The 13,389-nt window shown below is 40.5% G+C and overlaps 1 protein-coding gene across 1 annotated transcript in view; it reads right to left on the bottom strand.

Annotated features, from left to right (window-relative positions):
* Nucleotides 1–6,795, bottom strand: part of LOC116507243 (kelch-like protein 32) — a 40,298-nt gene extending 33,503 nt beyond the window's left edge. The window contains exon 1 of the mRNA XM_032215266.1: nt 6,538–6,795. The gene's annotated coding sequence lies outside the window, so the exon portion shown is untranslated. The remainder of the gene's footprint in view (nt 1–6,537) is intronic.
* Nucleotides 6,796–13,389: the final 6,594 nt, after the last annotated feature.

The following is a 13,389-nucleotide window of genomic DNA, read 5'->3' as shown; positions in this document are numbered from 1 at the left end:
TGAAAAGTACATTCCACTCCAGGAAGAACATTATGACCAGATTAAAGCTACAATTTTATGAAATAACAGCAGAATCTGTGAAGCAATACATAAAGATTCCAGAGTTTCAAAATCATTTAGACCTACGGTATATTAATACTATGATAATAGTATTCTATTATTTGTGAAAGAAAAAATACATAATGTTAAAACGATTTTATTATCCTTTTCTTGAATTATGTTGTTCATTAAAGTAATACAGGCAAAATAATAGAAAAAATTAATTATGGAGGCTGGAAAGAAACTAATATAATACTAAAATAATTGCATTTTATCATAAAGTGTACCAATCAAACTGACTCGATTTATATGTCACAGCGTATAATGCTTGTGGTTTAATGTTATCTGAATCCCTTCTGTTTATTCTGGTTTATATAGAGAATTTATGGTTTACTTTTGCACATATCAGCAAAGAGTTTATTCACATTGATTCCATATGAAGCAGACCATAATTGAAAATGTTTCAGAGGTAATAAGGATATTAACTTTAATTGCAAATGTTAGGAATTCCTATAAAACGGGAGCAATTCCAGTATAATTTTCAGAAATATAGAAATACATGTAACAGATTACAGACACACATGGTTTTCAAATGTGGAAACATGAATGTAGCAGGATCATTTCTGCATTATTTGTATATAATGCTAAATAAGAATTGAAAGATTAAAGAAACATTATTTTTACCTACCTTCCTAACTTTCAAATAACAATTTTGAAGTAAAAAATGGCCTTAGGAGAGAGCATTGGGGAACGTTAAATTTTGGTATCTCCCTTGATCATTAGTATTCAGCAGGTTCTGAATAGTTATAGAGAACCGGTAACGGAAAATTTGAATAGTTTGGAGAACCGGTAAATACCACCTCTGTCTGGCCCCACCCCCATCTATTCTCTGCCTCCCAAGTCCCAGCTTATTCAGAGGGAATGGGGATTTTGCAGTAACCTTCCCCTGGAGTGGGGTGGCAATGGATATTTTACAGTACCCTTCCCCTGCCATGCCCACCAAGCCACGCCCACCAAGTAATGCCATGCCCACAGAACCGGTGGTAAAAAAAATTGAATCCCACCATTGGTACATTAGTACTACTGTACTGAAATGTATATTGTTTATTACTGTTACACTATGTAACAGAAGAGCCAAGGTGGCGCAGTGGTTAAATGCAGCACTGCAGGCTACTGCTAGATCAGCAGTTCAGCGGTTCAAATCTCACCGGCTCAGGGTTGACTCAGCCTTCCATCCTTCCGAGGTGGGTAAAATGAGGACCCAGATTGTTGGGGGCAATATGCTGACTCTCTGTAAACCGCTTAGAGAGGCCTGAAAGGCCTATGAAGCGGTATATAAGTCTACTGCTATTGCTATTGCTATTGCTATGTGATTTTTAATCCTCTGATTTTTCGATATACAGTATACTTAGCAGATAGAAGAGCAGCTAGAAATACTAATAAGTAAAACTAAAATCAATCAATAAAACAAGCATCATACAGAATCAGACAAAAATATGTGCTGCTTTCAGGCAGAAATACCAAATCACCATTTATGCACGTCTCGCTGATATCACGGTCATGACATTAGGATAAATTAGGAATATGGAGTAAATTGCTTTGTAATTTATTCTTGTTAAGAAGACATCTTTAATTCCCGTTCTTGCCAAATATATCTTCTATAAAGGCTAATGAGAATAAAATTGAGAAACCAATACTATTAGTCTACTAATATGAACAATATGAAAATATTTCCTATCAAGTCTTACTAGCTTTCTGGAATGAGAGGGGTAAACCAAGGTATGGTCCCCTCAATTCCTAGAGTCCTCCTTCAGGTTTCTTATTATCTTGATAGAAACCACCTCCAATCTTTTCCCAAATACTATAGCCTAATTTAAAAAACCCAATTGCTTCATTTTTTTAAATAAAAGCGAAATAAATATCAAAACAAAAAGAAAAAAGTTGAGTTTATATTTCAGTACACAAAACAACTAAATTCAGCAGAGCAGAAATTTGAGCCAGGATTTTGGTCTGGCTTTAGCACTTAAAACTATTGCAGGTAATTCATTAAGAGGCAAAAGAAGGTCAACCGATCTGGATACCAACCATGGTATTCTTTAGAAGCACAATGCCACAATAAGACTGGAACATAAATTTTCAGCGACTCTAATCCTTGGAGGAGGACTGCTTCTAGATGATTACCGTATATACTCGAGTATAGGCCGACCCGAATATAAGCCGAGGCACCTAATTTTACCACAAAAAACTGGAAAAGTTATTGACTCGAGTATAAGCCTAGGGTGGGAAATGCAGCAGCTACCAGTAAATTTCAAAAATAAAAATAGATACCAATAATGTTTTTGAATATTTATTTCAAAGAAAAACAGTAAACTAGCGGTGTATTCAATGAAATACTTCACTCACCTCATGATGCTGATGTCCCGCTGTGATGATGATGTCCCGTGCAGCCGCGGGAGCGATGTCCCGCCTCCTATGACACACGGCACAGTGATTCCTATCATTGGATCACTGTACCAGAGGAGGTGGGACATCGCTATGTGGCTGCTTGCCATAACAAGGAGGAGGTGGGACATCGTTGCAGAGCGGCAGGAGGGGGAGGAAGGGGAATCGTAAGACAGCCCTGCATTACATTAGAACGTGAGGAGGGGGGATGGTGCGGTGCGCGCTGCGCGGCAAACTGACACAGAGGGAGGGGAAACTCACAGGGGCGCCGGGCCATTCACGAGTGTCACCCAGCGGCATGGCCCCGCCCCTTTTTCTCCTCCATTTCGGGCAAATTTTTCACTGACTCGAGTATAAGCCGAGGCGGCTTTTTTTAGCCCAAAAAGTGGGCTGAAAAACTAGGCTTATACTCGAGTATATACAGTATTGTTTATTTTTTCCTCAAGAATTTCTCATCACACTGAAAATAGAATGAAAATATGCTCTACACTAGAGGCTGATGACTCTCAAGGTAAAGGAAAATACAGTTGGAAAGGTCAGATATTTCATTTACCTTGAAATGAACAGCTTCACTGGCAATGTATGGGTCCCATTAATTCCATATGGGTAAATAATCAGGCTGACAAGAGTGAGTGGGCTGATTATATCCCTACCCAAACACCTATGTGGTTTCATATTATCTAAGGGAAACTGGAAGTGTATTCTTCCATGACCAGCATGGAAACAAAAGGTAGACAGCTAATAATAGGTCACTTTCTTTTACTAGCCTAGCAACAGGTAAATAGTCAGCATTTCCAAACTAGTACTAGTCAGTAAACAATTTTCTGGATTTATTTACAAGAGAAATTTATCTAGAAATAACAATGATAAAGTGGAGAAGAATTGCCATTTTTACACCTCTCTCTCCTCAGTAAGCATAAACTGCATAAACAATAGACCCAAAGGAATACCATAATATAAAGCTTTGTAATGTCTGTTGGCTTAAGGACCTTGCCAAGATTTTGTGAATCCTGTTGAGGGTGAACCTGCTGTGAAAGTAAAGGGTCTGAGGCCCAAATTTTGGGGAAAGGTGCTTGGAATTGTAAGGAGTAAAATCTGCAAAGCTCTAGGCACCCATTTTGCTCCTTAGCCTTTATTCCCCAAAATAAAACAAGTGGCAGAAATGTTGGGCCAATTCTCTTGGAGGATAAAATCTGAAAATACCAAACACAAAAATTTATGTTAACTTGCCATAACCTCCATTCCTGTTGTGTTTCTTTCACAAAACCCACATCTATTCCATAATTTTAGAGCTTTATACATCCATGACATTCCAAATTTCAAAATACTACACAACTAGATTCCACTACTAGCTATTAACAAAAACTAAATATGGTTATGGAGAAGCAACAAGCAGCATTAAAATTCTGAAGAAAGCAGATGAACAAAACATCCATAAAAATCTTTTGAAATCAGGATAAATAAAAGAAAGCACTCCTTTATATGCTTAAGCCACGGAATTTACTATTCCAAGTGATAAAGCCAAAGCTGAACAGCTTTAAAAGATTATTAGGCTTATTCATAGAGACTAAGTTATTAATAGCTACTAATCGTGATGGCTATACATTTTCTCCAGTACGAAGTACAACAGGGTTCTCGGGATAAAGGCTGATGAACATTAGTGCAAAAGAGTTCTTATTTGTCCTCCTTGCAAATTTTCCAAATGGTATTTGGCTGACATACTTTAGAAACAAGATGTCAGATTACCGTAGATAGAATTTTAACTGGATGCAAAACTGCTCTCCTACCTCTGTTTATTTATATATTTACTTCTAGTATTTATACTTTCCCCCTAAAAAGCTTTCATAACTTGCATGATAATAACGATTGGACCCAAGTCAAAGAACTGCTTAGGATTACATAAATAATTGTTACATTTTCCAGCAGACTTTCTACTTTCTTCCTAAAAACAAAAGTTTAAACGTTTCCCCCCAACTCACTCACTTTTTGTAGAAAACTTTCATAATCTCCCAGGAGATGACTGCTGAACAGTACAGTACTATAATGTACTATATAAAAGCAGCAGCAAATCTCTTTATCTGGTTTCAACAACCAAGATCTAAAGCCCAGTTCTAGATCAGCAAGAAATGTTATCTCCCAACTTCTTGCACCAAAGCTCATTGTAAATAAATACCTCCCAAGACGTTGCCAACATGTATTGACTTCTCAAAGACTTTGATTGCACATATTAACAAAACCAAGCTCTATTGAATTAACTCTCTTGCTTCAATTCACAACACACTGAGACACAAATTAGCCAACTGCACTTTAGTTTAATGTATTACTGTATGTGAATCCAGTCAAAATGGCCTTTCAGTGAATGTTTCCTCATCCAAGAATATCTCAGATCAATCAATGAAGCTAACAGGAAAAAAATACAATAATGAAGTTTTGAAAAGGGGAAATGGAAAAGAAAAAAGGGGGAAACCCCCCACACACTCACACAGATTTTAAGAACATGTTCTGAAAGTCCAGAATATCTGGATATGACCCGTGTTTGGATATAAAGGAAGCAGCCCAAGAATTATGTATAAGTGGCCCCAGAATTGCACAAGGGGGGAAGGAACAAAGTAGTTTTTACGAATAGGATATACTTTATGGATGTGATTCTTCTCTATTTACAGCCAAATCAAGCCTATTCTTCAAACTGGTTGGATGTAGCTAATAGCCCAAGTTATCATACGGCTTTTTACAACGTGAAAGGCCCTAAAGCAGTGGTTATCAATCCCCTGGGGGTACACAAAGTCTTGAAGAAATGTTATGATTTAAATTTTAAGTTACATCTTGGTGGTCTGTGGCCATGATCTTTGGCCCCTAAAGGCCCATGGTGAAGAAAAGATTGAGAACCACTGCTGTACAGTTATCTGCATTTCCAGATGGCAACGATGTAAGGCATTTCCTTTCCACTCACCTGGCCTGAGACCACAAACCACATCTTAGATCTTCCTCAAAAGCAGAAAACCACGGCTTCAAGTCCTGGAAACCCCAGCTTGCAGCCCCTTCTCTTCAGAGTATTTTCCCCAGAACTGCAAGGTGGAGGGTGGGATGCCTTCCTTTCGAAGGTCAGGGGGAGATTATTTATTTGTTTGTTTGTTTCATCAAGCATGTATTTGATAACATATATTAGAAGAAACATGATTTTGGATACATGAAATGGATATGAATAAAAAGAAACATTAGGACAAGGACGGTAGGCACATTAGTGCGCTTATGCACGCCCCTTACAGGCCTCTTAGGAATGAGTGAGGTCTACAATAGACAGTCTAAGGTTAATGGTTTGGGGGTTTGCTGAGATGATGGAAGGCATCAGGGGCAAATTTATCACTTCTGCAAGGAAAGGCATAACCTGCAAATGCATGCTGCCCGCCACTCAACTGGGCAAATCACTTAAGGGGACAACTTCTCCAAGCCGCCACAAGGCTCTAAGAGTGCCATTTGGTATTCGATGAACAACAAAACAGCATTCATGCCAACTCAAGAGACACCCAAAGGGCCCCCATCCCAGACATCCTTCCCTAGACCACCACCACCCCTCGCCCCAAAAAGTCCTTCCAAGAAATGCTGCAATGCTTTAAAAAAAGGGGGGGGGTCTGAATTCAGTTGTGAAACGAACTGAAGGGCTGAAGCAGGGCAACGTATCCCACAGGCGCCGTTGAAGGTTGCCCCGGCAACCGAGGCAAAACCTTCCGTTATTGGTTGAGGGGCAAGTTTGTCGTCTCCCCCCCCCCCGCCTTTCCGCCCCTCCGGCCCGCTTAATAATCAGGGAACTAAGTAGACTTTTCTCTTATGCGGCGGCGGGGCAATGACGGCGTTTGGGGGGCTGCGGCAGCCGCTCGGCCGCCAGGCCTCTTTTATACGGAGCTCCGTCCTGCCTCCCTCCCCTCCCTCTCCGCTCTATGGGGGAGCCGTTCCTCCGTTTCCACGAGGCTGAAAAGGCGATCTCCTCCCGCCCCCCCCCCCCGGGAAAAGTCTATTCGGAGGAGCGGGCGGGAATCCGTCCCGGTCACCCAGCCTCACCTCTCCAAGAAGGGAGCAGCAAGAGCGTCCCGTGGTTAGCAGCCGGGCTCGTCCGGCCTTTCCTTCTGATCTCGGGGGCCGAACGGACCGAGGACAGTCGAGAGAAGGGACGCGGCTTCTGTGGCTAAGCGGCGCTGACCTGCACACTAACCGGCGGCTGTTAATGCTGCTGCTGCAGGGGCAGGAGGAGGGAGTAGATCCGCTCTCGCTCCCTTTCTCTCTTTTTTCCTCTATCTCTCCCTCTCTTTCTTTCTCTCTCTCTCTCTCTCCCTCTCTCTTCTCCTTCCCTCCCTCCGCCTCCTCCTACTCCTAGTTGTATTGCTCCCCTTTTCTCCAATGCGCAGGAGCGGCGGCGGTGGCGGCAGCAGCAGCGGCGACAACGCATTGTTAGGAACCGCGAAAAGCCGGGGGAGGTTTTCGACTAATTCACCTGCAGGAGGAGGAGTCTGGAAGACGCCCGCTCGGAGCGCAAGAGGAACAACAGCGGATCAAACGGGAATTGCCTCGGCTGCTTGTCCGCTGGCGGGTTGGATTAAAGCCTCGCCGCAGGCGGATTCAAAGGCCTGTTGCAGGGTGGCAGGACTGGCCCGAGACCTTTTGACAGCGGAAGGTGGAAAGAAGCATAGTATTTCGGTGTCCCACCCCCCCCCCCGCCGCCGCCGCCGGATCCTTATATTAAAATCTACCTGAAAGCAGAAAGCAAATTCTCCTTTGGCAGTGGACCATAACGGATTTTTATTTATTCTATGGATGCATACCTTACCTTTTCTCCGGGAGACTCAGTAGATAATCACACCTGCTACCTGATCTTGTTAGGACTTGGGAGATTCAGATGAAAAGTAGCAGGCTACACCAAGGGGTTGTGTCTGGCTTTTTTTTAAAAAAAAACAATTTATAGAATTTGAAGAAAAATGTTTTTTTTTAAATGGTAACAAAACATTTTCATATTTAAAGAAAACCACATCAGTGTTATCCATATCCTCATCAAGAATTAAGTTTGACTTTTCTGCTCTCCCTGTACTTAGCATTCTTTTCTCCAATGCCCCAAAGGTGCTTTTTCAAGAGACAACTGGACTTCAGCTCTTAACTGAAGAAGCTTCTTGGATGTGAAGCAAAATGTCTTCAAAGAAAATCCAGAAAGTCCAGTTGCTTCCTGAAAAATGACTAGAATCAGGGGTCACCAACCTTTCAGACCTCAGGGACCAATAAATTCATGTTTAAATCCCGTGGACCACTAATAAGATTTTTTTAAAGATTAATAGTATTTAGTGCAATGTAAAAATACAAATAATTTTTCTGCCGACCACCAAAATTTTCTCATGGACCACCAGTGGTCCACGGATCGCTGACCTGGATGGCTGAGAATCTCCATAGACTCCAATGGTTAGCAACCACTCTGTGGTGACCCAAAGGTTTGTTTTCAAAAGGCACTTTTATTTTGTTTTTCCTGAAAGACGTTTTGCTTCTCATCCAAGAAACTGCTTGTTACCAAAGAAAATGTCCAGTTACCTTTTGAAAAAGAATCTTTGGGACAACCATGACCTGGGTGACTGAGAATCTCACTAGACACATTGTGATGAGGATGACTGCCCTAAAATCACTTTTGGTCACCAAGATATTTCCCTATGGTGTTTTAGCATACAGTAACATGTTGATCCAGCTATTATTTATAGTAGGGGGTTTACAAATTAGGTGAGCTCAACTCATGTAATCAGCCAGGCGTGTCTGCAAGGGAGGATGTGTATAAAAGCATAGTGTCATTTGCCATCTTAACTTTTTCACCCAACATGGTAATCAAGCAGAGTAAATCGAAGTATGGCCTAGTACAATGTACAAGTCAGCCACATCAGAGCAGTGTGTAATCCTGTAGAGGAAAGTGATTCCTGGAGCATGACTTGTCAGCAGCAAGAACTGCTTCCCCTTCATCTCCTGCTATCTTCAGATGCAGTTGAGATTCTCTTCTTGCCAATATTTAAGATTCTAATAGTAGAGATTGTATGTAACTCAGAGCTGAAAGTGTATTTGTGATGTTCTCTGAGCTACAAAAGAAGAGAATAGGTTTCAAGTTCATAATATTTTTCCAATGCACCTATTTTATCATTTTTAGATATGTGATAGACCTCTTTTATTTATCTTTACGATATTTTAGCCCCCTGAAAAATGATTCTTGTTTGTTTCTTACAAACATAAAAAAAAAACAATAAGCCATAATAAGGGTTTAAGGGTTTATTAAACTTGTATGCCGCCCTATTCCCAGAGGGACTCAGGGCGGCTAACAAACCAAGGGGAAGGGAACAATACAAGAACAAACAAAACGAGAAACAAATTACAAAGAACAGTTTAAAAAAAAAAACTCACAACAGTCACAACAATTTGAGTGGGGCTGAGAACTCATCAGCCCCAGGCCTGCCGGAACAGCCAGGTCTTGACGGCTTTGCGGAAAGCCTGAAGGGTGGTGAGGGTCCGAATCTCTACAGGGAGGTCGTTCCAGAGGGCCGGAGCAGCCACAGAGAAGGCTCTCCTCCGAGTAGTCGACAGTCGACATTGGCCGGCGGATGGAATTCGGAGGAGGCCTAATCTGTGGGATCTAATAGGTCTTTGGGAGGTAATTGGCAGGAGGCGGTCTCTCAAGTACCCAGATCCGATACCATGTAGGTTTATAAGTAACGACTAGGTCCGGTACCATGTAGGGCTTTTTAAGTAACGACTAGCACCTTGAAGCGCGTCTGGAGACCAATAGGCAGCCAGTGCAGCTCACGGCGGATAGGTGTAACGGTGAACCGAGGTGCACCCACAATCGCTCGAGCGGCTGCATTAGAAACAGACTGCTTTCTATTGCTTATTTATGGATAGTTTTAGAAAGTAGAAAATTGGTAAGCAATTCTGCTAAAACAACCACTATCATCACTTTCAAAAAATATATAAATTTTGAAAAGGAAATAGTAAATCTGGTAGTTATCAATAGTGATCATAATACATCATAATTCTATCATGTATTTATCATCTTGAAGTGGTTAGATTATGTCTTAGGATTCTATTCTAATATTTTATTTTAAAAAAAATTGGGGGGGGAATCAGTGGAGACAAAGTTATATACAAAATAAACTTTTTCTGATTATAGGCCAGGAAATAAGACAAAAATTACAAGATAAAGAAAAATATAAAATTCTAAAATATTTAAGAAAAATTGGCATACTGTACAAATTATAGAGCAGTTTTTAGCTATGGTCAACCAAATGAAATCATTAGTGACAGGATATTATTAATGTTGGGCGGGTTATAAAAATTAGATTCCCCATATGTGACATAAATATTGAATATAGGAGAGCACTGAAAATGTGCATTCAAGAAGAAACATTTTGTATACTGAGTGTGTTTCCAGTAGCTGTCAAAAACAAAATGTTAGACAAAATTTATTTAAATATATTCCCCATGTTTTATAGTCTGATTCACTCCTTTTGAGACCCGATTCCTAAAGGACATTCTCCTAAATGTGTTAGAAGGATGTTTGCAAGGCTGTTGAATGTGCAGGTCAAATCACCCAGCCCATAAATAAATATCCAGCATTCCTCTGTAACAAGAGAATCTTGGTAGCAGTTAATAAGACCACTTTCAAAATATTACTGATAACTTCATTTTTGAATGGAGTAGGATGCAAAATTCCTGCTTTTTTTGTAAGTACTATGAAGTGTGGCCATCTTTAAGAGGGGCCTACTTCAAGTACTGAACAAGTACTATGGAAAGAACTGATGCCTCCAAGCATTTCTCCAGGGTAACTGTATTGTTAGGTGCAAGGTTAATATGGGTTAATCTAAATTAGGCCTCCATTGAGAAATAGAAAGGAAAATTAGGAAATAAATCTGTTGAAGTCTGATCAGCTAAGGCCTTTTTAAAATCTGTAGTTAAAGCTTACATTGTTTAACCCATCAATTAAAATGCTATTCCATCAATCTTGAGATGGTGTGCAAGTAATAAACATTTGTCCAGCTGTTCCGTATTTCTAATCCTACATTACCTTATTTTTAATCCTAAATTGCATTAACAGAGGGACAGAATCAAAATCACATGAACTATTAGTACTGCTTCATAAAGCCTTAATATAATCGCACTGAGAATATTGCATGCAGTTTTGGTCACCATATTATAAAAAAGATGTAGACTAGAAACTTTGGAAAGAGTACAACCCCCCCCCCCAAAGATGATTAGGTAGCTGAAGGCTAAAACATATGAAGAACAGTTGCAGGAATTGGGTTTGTCTAGTCTAGTGAAAAGAAGGACTAGGGGTGACATGATAGCAATATTCTAATATTTGAGGGGCTGCCACTAAGAAGAGGGAGTCATCTAGTGGTGGGTTTCAAAAAAATTTAGAACCTATTCTGTAGGTGTGGCCTGTTCTGTGGGAGTGGCTTAGTGGACATGTGACTGGGTGGGAGTGGCTTGGCCATCATGTGACTGAGTAGGAGTTGCTTGGCAGTTATGTGACTGGGTGGGAGTAGCTTGGCAGTCATGTGACTGGGTGGGAGTGGCCAAATCGATGTCACTGAATTCTTTGCCCCAAAGAATGACCTACAAAAAGAAGATATTAAAAAAGGAAATTTATTATTTTGTGCACTTACTACTTAAATAAGAATAAAATAAGAATACAAAACAATAAAACAGCTACTAACAGAGGAAATATGGCTGTCCTTGCCGGTCTTCAACATTACTGACCATCTTACACACACACTTTCACCCCTTCTGCCTCTTCCCTCTTCCTGGATTCACTCAGACTTTTTAAAACTCACAGCCTATGCACACATAAGACATTTTTAAAACCAATAGCCTGTGCACAGCACACTCACTTCCAGCCCCTCTGCCTCTTCCCTCTTTCTAGATTCACTCAGATGTTTTTAAAAGAGTGGAAGAGTGTGTGCGTGTACACAGGCTGTGACTTTTAAAAATATCTTGTATGCGCACAGGCTGTGAGTTTCTGAGTGATTCCAGGAAGAGGGAAGAGGCAGAGGGCCTGGAAGTGTGTGTTCCTATAGTATCTTCCAGTCCCTCTGCCTCTTTCCTCTTCCTGGATTCACTCAGACGTTTTTTTAAACCCACAGCCTGTGCACATGCACACACACTTCTAGCAGCCCCTCTACCTCTTCCCCAACATCCTCCCCCCCAGCCACTCACCAGTTCTTTCTTCTTCTGGTTCTTCTGATAACTTTTCAGCAGCATGGTGCGGATGGGCAGGGCGAGTGAAAGAGCAAACAAGGGGAGGGAATGTTCCGGTATGGGGCCTCCTGACCAACGGATACGGGAAGGCACGCTAAATTTCACCATCCGGGATGGCAGTACGGGGCTGTACTGGTTGAAACCCACCCCTGGAGTCATCCTATTCTCCAAAGCATCTGAAGGCAGAACAAGAAGCAATGGATGGAAACTAATCAAGGAGAGAAGCAGCCTAGAATTAAGGAGAAATGTCCTAAAAGTGGGAACAATTAACCAGTGGAACAGCTTGCCTTCAGAAATTGTAGGTGTTTCATCACTGGAGGCTTTTAAGAAGAGACTGGACAGCCATTTGTCTGGAATGGTATAGGGTCTCCTGCTTGTGAAAGGGGTTGGAATAGAACAAGAATCCCCAACCCCCAGTCTTTGGACCAGCATTGGTCCGTGGCATGCCAGAAATTGGACCATGCAAACAAATGAAGCCCCATCCATGGGATGGCAGGCAGCACACAAAACCACACCTCTTCCGGTCTGCAGAAAAACACTCTCCATGAAACAGGTCCCTGATGCCCAAAAGGTTGGAGGCCACTGGAGTAGAAGACTTCCAGGATCTCTTCCAACTCTATTTCTGTTAAGAAAATAAAAGGACATATTACAAATGTTTGATAATGTATTAATAAAATGATGCTACTTCTTCCTAAGATTTTTTTAATGGTTAAGCTTTAAGTAATAGGGTTCAGAGCTCATTTACAATCATTTTTAATGATATTAGAGTTGATGCTCTCTCAACCAGCATAGGAGAGAGAAAAAATACCAACTACTTTAAGGCCTGACACCACTGTCATCCAGCTATAAAAAGCATTTATGCATTTATTGACTGTTGCTATATCTTTACTGCAAGCACTTAAATAAAGATTGACACCTAGAGTTAAAAGGACAGCTGGCAGTTTTCATTCTTACAAACCTGGAGCTCTTACTTGGCAAACGGAAGTGTTTTACAAATTTGTTCCCTGTCATTTATAAAAAAAAACCACAAACAAATTGTAGTGAATTGATAAAACGCAAGCATAATAGATTCAGCACCTCTAATTTTCTCTGGAATAAGCTTATATAACATTTATTCAGACTAATATCACCAATTAAAAATAACTACATCCCAAATAATCTGATAAAGACAAAACATTTGGCTCTCACTCATACCAGACCTTTCAGGAACACATTGTTAAATAATATGTGTATTCTTAATAATTTACTGCTAATGTTCCTGATCAGCAATACTTAACATGTTTTATTTAATATGTAGTTTGATGCCTTAAATCCATGACTATAAAACACTGCTTAGAAAAAGTGCTGTTCTGGGGAAGGCTTTCCTTTTCCTTCTTTTGTTTCTTGATTTAATTATCATATTACACTACAAACTTTTAATAATTTATGTTAATCCTTTTCTCCTTTAATAACTGTTTAGCAACAACCACTCTACTAGAAAGTAATAAAGGAAAAGTAGGGAACCCAAGATCTGCTTCATTAACTCTGCATAGGTCCATATATGGTTTTTGGCTTCCTTTTGGATTTGGATCAAATTGATCCAAACTCTTAAGAAAGATATAGAGACATCCATGTAGTAACCTTGACAACAATAGGAAAAGCTTT

This window comes from Thamnophis elegans, chromosome 4 (genome assembly GCF_009769535.1).
Source record: "Thamnophis elegans isolate rThaEle1 chromosome 4, rThaEle1.pri, whole genome shotgun sequence".
NCBI lineage: Eukaryota > Metazoa > Chordata > Lepidosauria > Squamata > Colubridae > Thamnophis > Thamnophis elegans.
Note: the sequence above shows the minus strand (reverse complement) of the source record. Positions and strands in the feature narration are given on the sequence as shown.